The following is a 17,324-nucleotide window of genomic DNA, read 5'->3' on the forward strand; positions in this document are numbered from 1 at the left end:
GGAATGGGACATACACAGGCAGGGGCGTAGCAATCGCCATAGCAACCATAGCGTTGCTATGGGGCCTGCCCTGAGCCCTACGTCACAGGGGGCCCGCAGCAGGATTCCCTGCTAGGTGCTGGAGGGGTTGCAGCATGAGGGAAGAGCTTGGTGGCACGTCGGTGGGCTCTGCACTTTCCCCTCCAGCATTAAATAGTCTATATGCAGGCGGCGGGGCAGCGTCAGATACATACCTTCCGTGCGCTCCAGCGCGGATGGTTCTCCCTCTAGTGTCTGACGCGACTTCCTGTTTATACAGGAAGTCGCGTCAGAGGCTTGAGAGAGAGACGCATCCGTGGAGCGCACGGAAGGTATGTATCTGCCGCTGCTGCCCCACCGCCTGCATATGGACTATTTAATGCTGGAGAGGAGAGCACAGAGGGGAGAGCCCCACCGACGTGCCACCAAGCTCTCCCCTCATGCTGCAACCCCTCCAGCACCCCAAAAACGGCCCTAAGCGGGCCCGGGGGGGCTCTAAAGTGGGGGATGCCGTCTGTCACTCACTACCTAACTGGGGAGCGCCTGTCACTCACTACCTAACTGGGGGTCCCTGTCACTCACAACCTAACTTGGGGCGCCTGTCACTCACTACCTAATGTGGTGGTCCCTGTCACTCACTACCTAACCTGGGGGGCCCCTGTTACTCACTACCTAACCTGGGGGGCCCCTGTCACTCACTACCTAACCTGGGGGGCACCTGTCACTCACTACCTAACCTGGGGGTCCCTGTCACTCACAACCTAACCTGGGGGGCGCCTGTTACTCACTACCTAACCTGGGGGTTCCTGTCACTCACAACCTAACCTGGCGGGCGCCTGTCAGTCACTACCTAACCTGGGGGTCCCTATCACTCACTACCTAAACTGGGGGCTCCTGTCACTACATACACTGGGGGGCTCCTGTCACTGACTGAACTGGGGGCTTCCTGTCACTACCTTAACTGGGGGGGCTCCTGTCACTACCTAAACTGGGGGACTCCTGGCGCTACCTTAACTAGGGGGCACCTGTCACTACCTAAACTATCCAGGCCAGCCAGCTCAGCATCACCACCAGCCAACCAGCCCAGAATCACTGTCAAAAAGGCCACCGCATCACCACCAGTCAGGCCAGCATTTACTTCAACCAGCCAAGCACAGCCCAGCATCACCGCCAGCCAGCCCGGCCACAGCATCACCGCCAGTCAACCCAGCCACAGCATCACCGCCAACCCAGCCACAGCATCGGCCACAGCATTACCGCCAGCCAACCCGGCCACAGCATCACCACCAGCAAGGCCACAGCATCAGGGATGAGCAGAAACTACGCCAGTGCGAATTTACGCATCGTAGTTTGCATCTACGCATCCTAGTTCGTAGGTGAAGTTGCAGAACTACGCTTACAAATTTACGCGTAGCGAAGTACCGCTACGCGTAGCTTACGCTTACTTTGCGTAGTTAACATGTGTATTGCGTAGTGAACTACGTATGCATTACTCGCGTCTATTTTTCCGCATACGATTGTATGCTTACAAATTTACGCATTGGAAAGGGGAATGTACGCATAGAAGAGTTCCCGGGATAAGCATCTAAAGAGGAATTAATGCGTAAAATTTTCTGCATACAGGCATAAGCATCCGCATACACTACGCTTCGCACTACGCGTAATTGAGTATTTTAACGCGTATTCTACGAAATGCCTACGAAGCGAATATTTGATTTTCGACGCCGTAGTTTGGCGAAGCGTAATTGCGTAAAACTATGCGTAGTTCCAGCGTAGTGAAGTTGGATGACTACGACCATCCCCGCACAGCATCACTGCTAGGCCTTTCAACAAATAACATTTGTAAAGCGCTTTTCTCCCATGGGACTCAAAGCGCATAAGCATGGCTCCGACCATTGTGGTACAGAGGAAGAATTTTATAAGTCTGGAAATGCCAGGCTAAACAGGTGGCTTTTCAGTCTGGATTTGAATAGCTCCAGGGATGGTGCTGTCTTTACTGGGTGTGGCAGGGAGTTCCAAAGAGTAGGGGCAGCATGACAGAAGGCTCTATCTCCAGATTTTTTGAGGTGCACTCTGGGAGTGACCAAGTTTATAGAACTTGCTGATCTGAGGTTGTGAGAGGTGTGGTGCAGCTTCAGCAGGTCCTTCATGTATCCAGGGCCCAGATTGTGCAGGGATTTGAATGTCAGCAGTCCAATCTTGAAGAGTATTCTCCATTCTACTGGTAGCCAGTGCAGTGAGCGAAGGATCGGTGTAACGTGACAGTAGCGAGGCTGGTTTGTTAGCAATCTGGCAGCAGCATTCTGCACTAATTGTAGGCGACGCAGGTCCTTTTTAGGGAGGCCAGCATAAAGGGCATTGCAGTAGTCCAGCCGTGATGTGATGAAGGCGTGGACTAGGGTTGGAAGATCCTCTGGGGGAATCAGATGTTTAATCTTTGCAATGTTCTTCAGATGAAAGAAAGAAGATTTAACTACAGATGAAATTTGGTTTCTGAAACTCAATTCCCCATCGATTAGTACTCCAAGGCTGCGCACAAGGTTGGAGCTGTTTATGTCTGAATTCCCAATCCTGATGGGTGTTGCTTTAGGATAGAGCTGTTTTGATGGCGAGTGTTGGACCACACATCATCCCCAATCCAGCCAAAAACAGTATTGCCAGGCACAGCAGCCAGTACAGGAGAATTCAGAAGCCAGGTAAGAAGTAACCTCTCTGCCTGAAGTAACTATAAATGTTAATAACACTCCCATCACTTCAGTTCCCAAAGCACGGTGCTTGGGGGTAATATTCGACTCTTCTCTCTCTACATGCTCTTATAATTTCTTGTCTGGACTATTGCAATGTACTACTTTGCGGACTACCTCCTAACAAACTTGCCCCGCTCCAGTCGGTACTGAACTCAGCTGCTCGTCTCATTTATCTTTCTTCTCGATCTTCCTCAGCTGACCCTCTCTGTCAAGCTCTTCACTGGCTGCCAATTAACCAGAGGATCCAGTTCAAACTCCTAACCCTAATCTACAAAGCTCTCCACAATCTCTCTTCCCGGTACATATCATCACTCATTTCCAGATACAAACCCAATCGCAATCTCAGATCTGCACACGTTCTTCTGTTGTCCTCCTCTAGAATCACCTCCTCACATTCCCTCTTACAAGATTTTGCACGCGCTTCACCCTTTCTCTGGAATCCCCTCCCACAACCCATCCATCACTCGCCAACCTTTGTTACTTTTAAACGCTCTCTAAAAACTCATTTGTTCCGACAAGCATATGCGCTACCCTAGGCCACTTCCCTTTGTCCTAAGACCAAACTCCTACTAGGTATCCTAAAACACACTGCCTTTATATATTTTATCGTATACTACCCCTCCTCTTGTTTCCCCCCATTCCCTTTAGATTGTAAGCTCGCAAGGGCAGGGCTCTCTCCCCCTTTTGTGTCTTGGAAATCATTATACATTTTATTCATCGTGTTACTTTTATCAATGTCATTACCACTTCTGTATTTTGTACTCTGTATGCTGTATTATTTTTTGTATTTTGTCACTAATTATGTATCTTGTATATTAGTGTACACCATTGTCTGTATTATGTACCCCATGTTTGTTTCTTACTTTGTACAGCGCCACGGAATATGTTGGCGCTTTATAAATCAATAATAATAATAATATTAAGGGGGCATTCTGCCTATTTATGTGAAATGCTGTCTATTTATGTGCCTCATGACTGCTGAATTTGTCTTGTTGGGGGCCTCATGATTGCTGAATTTGTCTTGTTGGGGGCCTTATGATTTGTAGGGAGCCTGATGATTGCTGAATTTGCCTTGTTGGGGGCCTCACAATTGCTGAATTTGTCATGTTGGGGGCCTCATGATTGCTGAATTTGTCTTGATAGGGGCCTCATGATTGCTGAATTTGTCTTGTTGGGGGCCTAATGATTTGTTGGGGGCCTCATGATTGCTGAATTTGTCTTGTTGGGGGCCTCACGATTGCTGAATTTATCATGTTGGGGGCCTCATGATTGCTGAATTTGACTTGTTTGGGGTCACATGATTGCCAACTGCGAGACTATGAGAAAAGCTGAATCATCATCATATGAGACAATAGCATTAAACCTACTTTTTTAGCTTTTTAAAACAGAAAATAAAAGTGGGAGGTTCTAAAAAAATGAATATATTTTTTAGGAGTAGGATGGATAAAATTGTTTATCTTCACATTTTATTTTCAACTTGGATTTTCCATAATGTTCATGTATGAGTTAAAACGTTTGTACAGTATTTAGTTTAAATTGCTGTTGCCACAAGGGGGCCCAGTGATTTCTAGTTACGCCCCTGACTACTACCTAAACTGGGGACACCTATAGACCTATAGACCTGGCTACTTATACTGTACTTAGAGGGGTGTGGGAATGTTGGGGTGGAGGGTCCTGGAGGAATGTTTGGGTGGGAGGTTCGAGGTCCATGGGGTTGGAAGGTCGTTGGGGGGGGGGGGATAAAATATTTTTGCTATGGGGCCCAGTCATTTCTAGCTACACCCCTGTACACAGGCAATACTCATAAGATGCAGTTGTTTTTTTAAATCAGAATATGAAGTAATGTGAATTTCTACAGTAATTCTCAGAGACAAAAAACAAGCATAAGAATAACAGCTTTGCCTTTAATAAGAAATCACTGTAAAAACATAATTTCCCCCTAAATACATTAACAGGATTTTTAGAGGAATGTTGCAGATGGATAATCTTTTTATATAACTGTTTGCCTTTTCCTACCAGACTGGAGGAAATACAGGAACTGGAATGAATGGAAGATGCAGCTGATTCCACTCTACTGACTTTTCTCTCACGTTCAAAGCAGACACTTCTTTCTCTCCTATGTCTGGGAGACAGATATACATAATGAAGAACAGCAGGCAAACGAAACATCAAGCAGACTGTAATGATTATTAGCATGCTTTACGTTACCATCATGATTTCCACAAGGAGCTAATTTTTCATAAATATGGTTCTCATTTCGAGGAAGTTTCAAGTATATAGTGCAGCTAAAGAAAAAAGGTTACTTGTAATACAGTTGCTGTAACAGGTGCAAATATTGGATTGCAGGATTTGTATTCCAGTTACATATTTTCATGCAGTGGATGCATACACAGAAGCAGTTGTGATTATATGATAATTGGAGCATCAATACGTTTTAAAAAATAGGCAGTGCAGCAGATAAAAAGCTCTTGTACTAGGTCTTTTGTCATTCCAGCTACTTTTCTGTAGTACAGTGAACAAATCTTAAATACTGGGTTTGAGTGGTTATGGAGCAGTGTTAGGGCCTGTAAACACTGAAAATCGCCAAGCGCAAATGCAAACACAATGCGATTTTTAAAATCGCATATGGTGCTATTTTAAGAATAGGAAGTGCAGCATATAAAAGGCTCTTAGGCCTGAAACACACCAGAGGAGTTTTTCTGAGCGTTTTGAGTTTTTAAATCTGCTGCTGATGTTATCCTATGTGTCTGTGCACACTGGAGCAATGAGGTTTTGTAAAAAATCCCATAACATTACATTGGGTTTCAAAACCTCTTCCCAATGTAATGCTATGGGTTTTTTTACAAAACCTCATTGCTCCAGTGTGCACAGACACAGGATAACATTAGCAGCAGATTTAAAAACTCAAAACGCTCAGAAAAACTCCTCTGGTGTGTTTCAGGCCTTATACTTCTTCTTTTGTCATTCCAGCTACATTTCTGTAGTACAGTGAACACATCTTAAAGGGACACTTAAGTCTCTGTAAAAAAAAGTTTTACTCACCTGGGGCTTCCAGCAGCCCCCTGCAGCTGTATCGTGCCACCATCAGATGCTCTTGGCCCCGCCGGCAGCCACTTCTGGTTTCGGCGACAGGAGCCGACAGGCTGGGAACGCGAGTGATTATTCACGTTCCCGGCCACAATAGCAACCTCTATGCTGCTATATGCTATATAGTATAGCAGCATAGAGGGCACTATTGTGGCCGGAAACGTGAATAATCACTCGCATTGGAGGCCTGTCGGCTCCTGTCGCCGAAACCGGAAGTGGCTGCTGGTGGGGCCAGGAGCATCTGATGGAGTCTGTGTGGGCACGATACAGCTGCAGGGGGCTGCTGGAAGCCCCGGGTGAGTAAAACTCATTTTTTTACAGAGACTTAAGTGTCCCTTTAAGCACAGGGTTTGAGATGTTATGGAGCAGTGTTAGGACCTGTACACATAAAAAAATCGCCAAGTGCAATCATAGTGCGATTTTAAAATCGTATTCGGTATGATTTTAAAATTGCATGCTTGCATTTTCGCGATGCGTTGGGGTTTTTGATTGCATTTTTCAATGCATTTGCACTTGTGATTGATGATTGCTAAAAGTCCTTCAACAGGAAGTTGCAGGGTCTCCTGGGACTTGACGTTGAAAAAAACACTATGCAATCACATCGCTTTGTGTTTTTGTATGCGTTTTTTCAAATGCCCACTGCGATTCCACTGTGTACAGTACATCTCAATTTTCATTATTTTTAAAAATGCAGCGCAATGCAGCCAGTGTGTACATGCCCTAAACCTGCATTTAAAATGCATTCAGGCCTGGAACCCACTGAAATCAGCAAACGCAAAACGCAACCGCTAGCGTTTTGTCTGAGCGGTTTGCAAGCGGATTCATGCGCGTTTTTCATCGTGTTTTGCAACATTGTATTTTTTTGCCCAGCGGGTGCGTACCGTTTTGCGTTTTTATCCTGATTGGTCCTGTGAATTATTTTTAATTTTGTTACAGTGTGCTGAACCGCAAAACGCTAGCAAAACCGCTCAGTTTAGGTTTTGCTGAGCGTTTCTGCTAGCGTTTCAATACTTTACATTGAAGCGCTAACGCTCCCAAAATGCTGCAGGTCCTGCGTTTGCGTTTCTGGGAAATGCAAACGCTCCTGTGGAAGTTGCCCCATCCATCAACATTAGCCCAGCGTTTTGGCAAACTGCTAGCGTATCGCAGTGCTGCCAAAACGCTGCCAAAAGCGCTCCTGTGGGTTCCAGCCCTCAGAGTTACGTTTGGCTTATGCTGTGCTTTTTCCAATTGCAGACTGTCTTGTCTGCAGCTTTTGGAGTCTGCTACCGATTGCCTTTTAGCAAACTGGCTGAAACCAAATGTGTTCTCCATGTGTCCCATGTGTGATGTGTTTGGATAAACTGTAGTGAGAACAGAACATAAAACTAAAATACAACCGAGTCCCTTTTTTGCAGAATATATTGTTCTTGTTTTTTTTTTTTTTTTTTTTTTTTGCTACTTAGGTAATATTAGGCTGTCTACCAATGGCTGCTCTGCATTTCCCCTGCAAAAAAAGTGTAGTGTAAGGTACCGACAGCAGCTGATTCATCACAAAATGAACAGCTGGGGCCTGATTCACAAAGCGGTGCAAACTTTTTCGCGGACTTTTGCGCGCACAATTTGCCGCGATTCGTGCGATCGCGGCAAATTACGCTCGCAAAAGTCCGCGAAAAAGTTTGCACCGCTTTGTGAATCAGGCCCCTGATCTATTCCAAAGAGAGCAACTCAGTGCTGCCTGTGGGTGTGGTATGAAAAGTTCCCCCAGGAGAAAAGGGGAATTTTATAAAGGCCTTGGGCCCATATGCAAATCACCTTTTCTCCTGCGATTTCTCCTAGGTGATATCTTCAAACCTCATCAATAACATGCCTTTTAAACCAACAGTAAGCAAGAAAATACCCAAAATAATTATGACAGTATTGTACTATTTAGTCTGTTTGGTACTTTTCCGTTAGCCGGGCGCATCCACTAGGTGGCGTTAATTATTATTCCCCCTCCAGGCCGCCATGGATAGTAGGGAAAGATGCAATTCTGGTGGAGTTTTATCGCCACCTAGTGGATGCGCCCGGCTAACGGAAAAGTATCGTCTTTTTTTTTATACTTTCTCAATTAGAAAATATTGAAAAAAAAAACATTTAACAGAAGATAAAAGATTATTTCCTATGAGAAAACTTAGGAGATAAAGGGGAATTGAATAAGGAGCCGTAGGGCTTAATTCACAAAGCCGTGATAACTCTTATCACGGTCGCGCTAGCGTTTTGCACACGCTATAACGCGTGTAACGTTTTTCACGCGCAAACGTAAATTTGTGTTTTCGTGTGAAAACGGCAACGATTTCACACGCAAATTTGTGTTTGCGCGCGAAAACCATTAACGCTAGCGCGACCGTGACAAGAGTTATCACGGCTTTGTGAATCAAGCCCTTAGTCTCTAATTTGCATCTAAAATCGAAACTTTTGTATTTATCTGCATTGACTGTTAAATATGAGCATCTGCTGATTTGATTCATTCTGTTGTATGTGTTGCTGTCCTAACTTACACTTTAGGTTGAAGGGACTCCGAGCACCTCTCATGGGTATGCCTTTAAGCCAGACGACTTCCAACAAAGTCATACTATGACCCGTCTGGAGGAGCCTCTTGCAATAGCCATGCGTGTCACTTCCTCTTCCTGCTTCATTCAGTGTTGCACTTATCTAACAGAGAAGACAGGGGTGACCTGGAAGTTATAACATAGCCAAGATGGCAGCTGCGATTTTTAAATTGAACTCGAATGAAAACTATTTGGTGTAGAACAGCGATTCAGGCATCAAATGAAAGAGAAGAGCGCAAGCTACAGAAAGGTATGCATCTTTAAGTACTTTGCAGTACTGGTCGGAGTTTTAAAGGCATGCCTATGAGAGGTGCTCGGAGTCCATTTAAGTTAAAAAACAAAGAACTTTGTCTGCATGTGCTAACAGTTTAATTTCTGTTTTATTTTGTTTTTAATTTCTTCATATCTGTACTATTCTGAACCTTTTGGATTAAGCTTTTCAAACATAAATTAGTATACACTAGGGCAAAAGGACACCCCTTCCTTACTTCATTATTAATACTGAAGGATCTAGTGTGTTGACTGTTACCTTTAATACAAGATGATTGACAATTGAATTCTTTTTTCATAACTGCTTTCTCAAAGCCAAAATTCTACACAAATTCTAAAAGAAAGCACCTGGAGAGTCTCCTACAAGCTTTGTCAGCATCGAATGTTATCAAAATACCCTCTTTTTTTTCTTCCTACGAATAAGTACAAAATTGGTTGTTGCAAAATCACTATTCTGGACCTATTTACCTAACCTATTTACCTAAACTTTTCTCCTGAGGTTTCTATCAGGAAATCATTTATTTTGAGCATTTTCTTGCTTGCTGATTTTACAGCTAAGGTATGAAAACATATCCTGTAAAAAAAATTAAGCAAAAAATTAACTATTTGCCATTGCCCAGTGTTTTGTAAACCTGTCCTCTTGACTCCCTGAGGCTCCCTGCACACTGCATGCGATTCCGATTTTTAATCGTTTTTTACATCCAATTCCGATTTTTAATCGTTACTGCATGCTGCTTTTTTCCTCTTTTTTTCTGTTGATTGCATTCAGGAAAAATTGGAAATGGAATCGGAATCGCCAAATGGATTTGCAGTGTGCAGGGAGCATAATGGTGAATTAGTGAACCTCGGCTATGCACAGGTGGGGTAATTAGTGTCTCAGCTAGGTGGATTACATGTAGTTGAGACACAAATTCCTCCACCTGTGCATAGGTGAAGTTGCCTGCAAAACATGCACCATTGGGGAGTCACAAGGACAGGTTTGAGAAACACTGCCATAGGCCCTTATTCAATTCACTTTTTCTCCTTGTCAATAAAATGCCTTTTAAACCCCCAGCAAATACACAAAATAATTTTGATAGTTCTTTCTTCTTCAACTTTTGGTGTTTTTTCATTTGCAAAATGATGAAAAGTCATTTTAACCGGTTCGGCCTATCTGGACGAGCTTTCTCGTCCAGATAGGCACTGCTGCTTTCCCTGCGTGGTGCGCAGCTAGCCCCCCGATCAGTGAATGGGAATATAATTCCCATTCACCGGTCTAACTTCCCCGCAGAAATACCGACGCTTTCTATCTAGAGAGCGCGGTATTTCTGCCCTCAGGAAACTTCTCCGCTGATTTTTAGTTCCTGGGTGCGAGATCGTTCGCATCCAGGACTTTTTTCACTGTGGCCATCTTGTGGCCAAATAGTAAACTGCACCCACATACATTTTTAATTAAAGAATTATATTATTTTACATTTAAAATAAGCAGTTTCCCCCCCACACCAAAAATTATCCACATACATTTTTTATAAAAGAATAAATAAAAAAAAATACAATAAAAAAAAACAAAAACAACATAAATAGTTACCCAAGGATCTGAACTTTTTAAATATGCATGTCAAGAGAGTATGTTATTATATTATTTAAAATTATAAGCTTATAAATAGCTTGCACCTTTATTTCTAAATAAAATATCGGCACCATAAATTGTGATAGGGACATTGTTTAAATGGTGTAATAACCGGGACAGATGGGCAAATAAAATACATGAGTTTTAATTACAGTAGCGTATATTAATTTCAAACTATAATGGCCAAAAACTGAGAAATAATCTTTGTGTTAAAATGGATTTAGAAAGAAAGAAATCTTAGCAAAATGTACTACCCAAAGAAAGCCTAATTAGTGGCGGAAAAAACAAGATATAGATCAATTCATTGTGATAAGTAGCAATAAAGTTATAGGCAAATGAATGGGAGGTGAACGTTGCTCGGATGCATGAGATTTTCGGCACTGCGGTGCTGAACCAGTTAAAGGGTAAATTAAAAATAATCACCTAGGAGAAAACTTAGGAGAAAAAGTGAATTTCATATGGACCCTTGTGGCTTTGGGGGGGATGGGGGGGGTGTAGCAGCAAGGGAGAGTACCGTGACGTAACATGTGAAAGGACCCTGTAGCTCCCAGCAAGCAAGAACATACTCTAAAATAAGTTTGGTATTCATTTTTTTTTAGCCACTTTCAAGTACTTTTTTAATTGCTAAGTGCTAAAAATGTATTTTGTAGAAAAGATGAAAAGTTGAGAACACTCTTGAAAAAATTAAATAAAGACCAAGGTGTTTTTCCATTTGCATACCCAGAATTTTTAAGAATATCTTCATATCAACATGTGTTAAAGCAGTAGGATTAGCCATACTATGCCAAGGGGGAAAAACACATATATATAAGTAGATAAATACTTGATCTACTTACATACCACATGTATTGTACTGTCCACGTTTTGATTTCAGTGAATTTTATATAGTAAATGAAGATAATTCTGTTCCTGGTGGGGGCCATGTCTTTTGCCCACAGTTTAGGCTAAATCCTTGATGTCATTTCTGCCCTTTACTTTTTCTTTTCTCCTCCAATCGCTGAGTCACCTCAGCCTTGCTTGTTAACACAAGTGAGCAGGGGATCGTGTTTCAGATAAGAAGCTAAGCAGGGAAATAAAGGGAAGAGGAGTAATATATTATAGCTAAAAAGAACCCCCAGCATGCAACTGTTTGGCACTGACTACTAAAGGGCCAGTGCTCCTTAACTATGTGATAACTCCAAATCATAACAGCAGAAACAGTTTAAAAAGTTTTGAATGCAGGATTAGCATCTTTATCACTTAATACACTCAGACCAGTTGCTGTTGAAAATTGATTTTTATGGTGACACTCCCGCTTTAAGGCTATTGGGCTATCCCTCCTTTGCTTTGGTATAGGAATTATAATAGCTTCAATAGTAAGTCCTGAAAAATCATTAATTTCTAACATCTCTTTGGACAAATTACAAAAATGAGGAGCCAGTTTCTTCTCAGACTGTTAGTAATATTCAGGGAAATTACTATTTGGCCCAGAACTGTTCCCATTCTTGTCATTCTTATATCTGCAGCTACTCACTTATGATTGCTTATGGTCATTTAACCTTTGATGCATTGGAAAATTCAACTCAGTATCTTCCTTTTATTGAGATTATAGACTTTGCATAGCAAATGATTTTCCTTTATACTCATATCATGGTTATTTATATCACCAAACCTGCAACACGACAAAGTCATTTTTGCATGCTAATGATCTTTATAGATTTCAGCCGAAAATGACCCAGACGTTGGTGTTTCAATCCTTCAAGGATTATTAGGCTATGTATAATTTTACAGCTTCTATATAGGAAATAATGACTCAAGCAGTCAGTTGGCCAGCATTAAACTAGGCAGTTTTGGTTGACTTTTATTTCCTGTCCATTAAGTGATTCATTAGAAAAATATCCCTGGAGTAATACTAAAAGGTTTATAATGACACGATTATTATCCAACACTTTTAGAAGTAAACAGGCTAATTAGCTAATGAATATTACCATGCTGTAAGAAATCGTAAAATTTTATAGTGTAAATCGTTTAAATTTAAATAATGATGGAGTAAAAATTTGAATATTAATACTTGAATTACTTCCAGCCTCTGCGAAAACGCCAGCTTTTGGACAAGATTAGCATGGACAACTTATTAACAGCTGTAAACTTTTTCAACTTACCCTGAAAATGAAAGTAGATCATGCTTACAGAAATTACAATAATAACCACAATGATAGCAGGCTTGTCAAAAAGAACAGCTGATGGCCCAAGAGATAAGTGGCTGCCACTGCATGGACAACACCTTAAAGTCATTGATGGAAAGTCAGTCCCATCAGAATATAGCAGTGGCTGAAGATTAGAATGCTGGATTATGTAGAAGCTTTGACAAGGGCTGCAGAGAAACTTTTAGTGCCAATATTGTAATATTGAAGATCACAAAAATCTTTACCAAATCATAATGGGGATTATGTAATGATGAGGATGTGAACCATCTCATCAGCCGCTGGGGAATCATGCCACAGATAGACTGTAAAATGAAACATGATTGAGCCTTATGAGATCCATTAGACTAGGTTCACAATGAGGCATTGCGGAGCTGCATTATAAAGTCTTATAACGCAGCTTACTGCAGTGCAATAAGAATTCTATGGGCCTGATTCACAAAGCGGTGCAAACTTTTTCGCGGACTTTTGCGCGCGCAATTTGCAGCGATGCGCGCGAATCGCGGCAAATTGCGTGCGCAAAAGTCAGCGATCGCGCGAATCATGGCAAATTGTGCGCGCAAAAGTTAGCGAAAAAGTGTGCACCGCATTGTGAATCAGGCCCTATGTGTCTTTCACAGTGCATAGTCCTACTGTGAACCTATCCTAAATGTTTAGTACTCCACTTTATTTATATGTTGTTGTTTCATATATTGTTATATACCAATATATCATTCATGTATTTATGTGCACTGTGTATGGGGGGTAAGATATTTTATCTAATAAATTTGCACAAAATTTGCAATACATTTGTTGGTTATTAGTAACTGTGCAATAGCCTGGAGTAGCTAGATTATTTTTATGTAACTGTCTCTAATTTAGTTTGGGATTTTTTGATGTTGCCATACCAGGTAGACGTTGAATGGATAAAAAATAGCTGAAAAACACTGTGACATACATGGATCTTTGAAATTAGTAGGAGTATTTCTGGTGAAAATGAACAGCTGTAATCTAGCTATAGTAGAAGCATATTGACCCATATGCAATTCACTTTTTCACCTTAGTTTTCTCCTAGGAGATAATTTTTCACCTTCTATTTAAAATAACGGTACTTATCCGTTAGCCGGGCGCATCCGGCAGGTGGCGCTGTTGTAGCGAATTTCGATGCGCAGTTGTATCTAATTCCATTCATAGTTACTATGGTAACAGGTGGCCGCAGGTGGCGCTAATTACATTGTTGATACGCAACGTAACGATACAGTGTGTTAATGGCAACGAATATACATTGTATTTGAAGTGGCCGGAATTAAAATGAAGGCGGCGGCAATGTAACACATGAAGCCGCCGCCTTCGTCTGTTCTTCTTCTCCCCCTTTGCCCTCTCGCTTCTATACAACACTGCCAGCTGCCACAGTCGTTCGTCGCAAGGAAACAAGCAGGCTTCCCTGCCGCGACAAACGACTCTGGGGGGACACGCATGTCCCCGCAGGCTGGCAGCATTGTATACAAGCGAGAGGGCAAAGGGGGAGAAGAAGAAGAACAGACGAAGGCGGCGGCTTCATGTGTTACATTGCCGCCGCCTTCATTTTAATTCCGGCCACTTCAAATACAATGTATATTCGTTGACATTAACACACTGTATCGTTACGTATCAACAATGAAATTAGCGCCACCTGCGGCGCTTCCATTCACACAGTACTACGTTCAGTAACTATGAATGGAATTAGATACAACAGCGCATCGAAATTCGCTACAACAGCACCACCTGCCGGATGCGCCCGGCTAACGGATAAGTACCAAAATAACTTTCCAGTACTTTTCAACTAAAAAAGTTCCTAAAAGTAAATGAAAAAGTACTACTATCAAAATTATTTTGAGTATTTTCTTGCTTTCTGGTGGCTTAAAAGTCATTTTATTGACAAGTTTAAAAATACCACCTAGGAGAAAGTTAATTGCATTTTGGCCATAATGCAGATCCAGAAGGCCTGGAAACCTTATTTACAAACTCTGCACACTGACATACTATTCTTATATTACACCAATATCTCTGCACATCCTTGGTCTCTGGGAAGGACTAAATACTCAGAAATCAAACTCTGTCAACAGCATCAAATTACCTGTGTAACAGCATAACAGCAACAATAATGGACTGGAGATAGTCTTTATTATTAATTCTGAGTATGACACTTTTATCGGCTCTAAACAGTTACTGTTTAGGTGCCTCTGAGAAAACACTGTGTACACAGGAATAAGGATAATTGATCACAGTTTAGTGGGAGACAAAGCGAAATCAGCTTCTTTTCAAGATGGTTGCTTAATTTACCTGTGATCCTTCCTCCTTCACATCAGATATTCTGGTAGTGAAGCAGGGAGTGTCATAAGGTGGAGCAAAGCGGCAAGAGGATGTCACACATGTAAATTAACCAGCCTACTGTAGCCCCCATCTCGGTCACAAGAACATATAGTTTCTCTTCAGACTTGCTGATCCGTATGCAGGACAGAGGGGGCAGTGTAGACAGCAGCTACTGCTGCCAATTGAGAAGGAATCAACAAGGCAGGAAGTGAGGATATCTGAGGAATGAGGGCTCGTTCTCACTCAGGTGATTAGCGGGTGATTCCAATACAAACGAATGGCAGTGATCTCACTGCCGCCGATCACAGGCGATTTACGATTAGCAGCAATCACAAAATGTGTTGCATTTTACCACAATTCTGGAGCGATCGTGATACAGTGCTTAAAAAGCGCTGATTGCGATTGCTTGGGAATCGAGGGTGTACAGTGATTTTACTGCGCTTATTGCGGCAAAATCATTCAGGTAAAACCTTAGCGCTAAACACTAGCGTTTTGCGTTTACAAGTGTGAATGGGCCCTAAGATGGACAAATCTTTCAATTTGATTCTTTAATCAAATTGAGGGTGAATCAAACAGACTTTTGGCTGTTTAGTCAATAAAAAGTGATCGACATTGGGCTGACAGTCAAAATTCTGTAGATCAAACAAGATGGAAAATTTCAGTCAGTTGCAGCAAGGAGAGCTAGATATACATTCTGCAGTACACTCCAATGCTCACTCTGCATTTGCCGGCATGCTCTGCAAGGTGGGCTATGGCAGCACATTGGAGGGGGGGTCAGGAATTTAGGACAATTAATTTAGGGAACACTGTAGGTGTCGGGTGTGGTCCAAGAGACAGTCTGTTGGTTAAATAGCTCATATTTAAGTAACACTGACATATTATTATCATAGTGGCGGAGCTCATGACTTTTTTGTTCTCCCTGATCTTTTGTTACCGTTTTAATATTGGCCTATGACCTCTATACTGTCTGCTATCTGCCTGACCTGACCTTAGCCTGTAATCTGGACATTGCCTGCTCTCTACCTGCCCTGACCTCAGCTTGTAACCTGGACATTGCCTGCTATCTGCCTGCCTTGACCTTAGCCTGTAACCTTGAAATCCTTGGCTATCACCAGTTGGCTTCAAACCTGATCTCAGCCTCTCCAGACATAGCACACATCACCCATACTACCTAATCATCAGTGGGCTAGCTTGGAGACTCATAAACCAAAAGTCCTAGGCAGCAAATTATTCCCTGACCATTAAAGTTCATTATCCGTCTCTGGGTGCTCTGGAGAAAACAGTGACTGCTTGAGTAAAGAGTGGTGGCTCTTTAGATTCTTTGCTTTAGGTAAGCCCACAACACCTGTTAAAGGACACTCGAAGCGAAAATAAACGAATGAAATAAACGATTATATATATCTTCCTTCTCCTAAAAATGACTTTTTAAGATATTCCACAGTTTTATTGTATGTTTAAATCTACTTTTTAAGTTTTAACTGTTTTATTGTTTTTGCTCAATTACACATTTATTGAAGTATGCTGGAGCTAAAATCTATGAGCTATTGACCCTTTTTATGTCTTTCCTGCTCTCAGAAGCCATTTTCTGCTAGGAAAGTATTTTATAGTTGGAATTTGTTATCAGTGAGGGTCAGACTGAAGTCACTTCCTGTCTGAGTCAGGACTGAGTCAGCCACTTGCATATCTGATATTTAACTCCTTCAGGCAGTGAAAGAAAAAAAAGGAACACAGCATAGTTATTATTGTGCTTGGCACTGTACATACCCATGTTTATCTCATCATGTCACATGTCGCTTCGGGTATCCTTTAAAGGGACACTTAAGTCAAACAAAAAAAATGAATTTTACTCACCTGGGGCTTCCAATAGCCCGCTGCAGCTGTCCGGTGCCCCCGCCGTCTCCCTCCGATTCTCCTGGCCCCGCCGGCAGCCACTTCCTGTTTCGGTGACAGGAGCTGACAGGCTGGGGACGCGAGTGATTCTTCGCGTTCCTGGCCACAATAGCGCCATCTATGCTGCTATAGCATATATCATATACCATATAGCAGCATAGAGGGTGCTAATGTGTCTGGGAACACGAAGAATCACTCACGTCCCCAGCCTGTCAGCTCCTGTCACCGAAACAGGAAGTGGCTGCCGGCGGGGCCAGGAGGATCGGAGGGAGATTGCGAGGGCACCGGACAGCTGCAGGGGGCTATTGGAAGCCCCAGGTGAGTAAAACTCATTTTTTTTTGTTTGACTTAAGTGTCCCTTTAAGTTCATCACCTGTTATTGTAACATCCATCAATGCATAGCAAGATGGACAGAACTCTACATTTATCATGTTCTCAGTGGAACTTTAACCGATTCTGTCCCGACGCAGTACAAATCTACGGCGGGCAGGGGGCGCTGCGGTCCTGACCGGACGTATGTTCAACGTCCCATTGACGCCCTCGTCATTCCCGTCGCTCCCGTCGCGTTCAACCCACCGAAATTCGCATGCTCTGCCGCTGCTATGACGGCAGAACACTG

The 17,324-nt window shown here is 42.6% G+C and overlaps 1 pseudogene; it reads right to left on the bottom strand.

The window, feature by feature from the left end:
* Nucleotides 1-17,324, bottom strand: part of LOC137535075 (uncharacterized) — a 65,188-nt pseudogene that overhangs the window by 33,044 nt on the left and 14,820 nt on the right.

The sequence above is a fragment of the Hyperolius riggenbachi genome, chromosome 1 (assembly GCF_040937935.1).
Source record: "Hyperolius riggenbachi isolate aHypRig1 chromosome 1, aHypRig1.pri, whole genome shotgun sequence".
NCBI classification, from domain to species: domain Eukaryota; kingdom Metazoa; phylum Chordata; class Amphibia; order Anura; family Hyperoliidae; genus Hyperolius; species Hyperolius riggenbachi.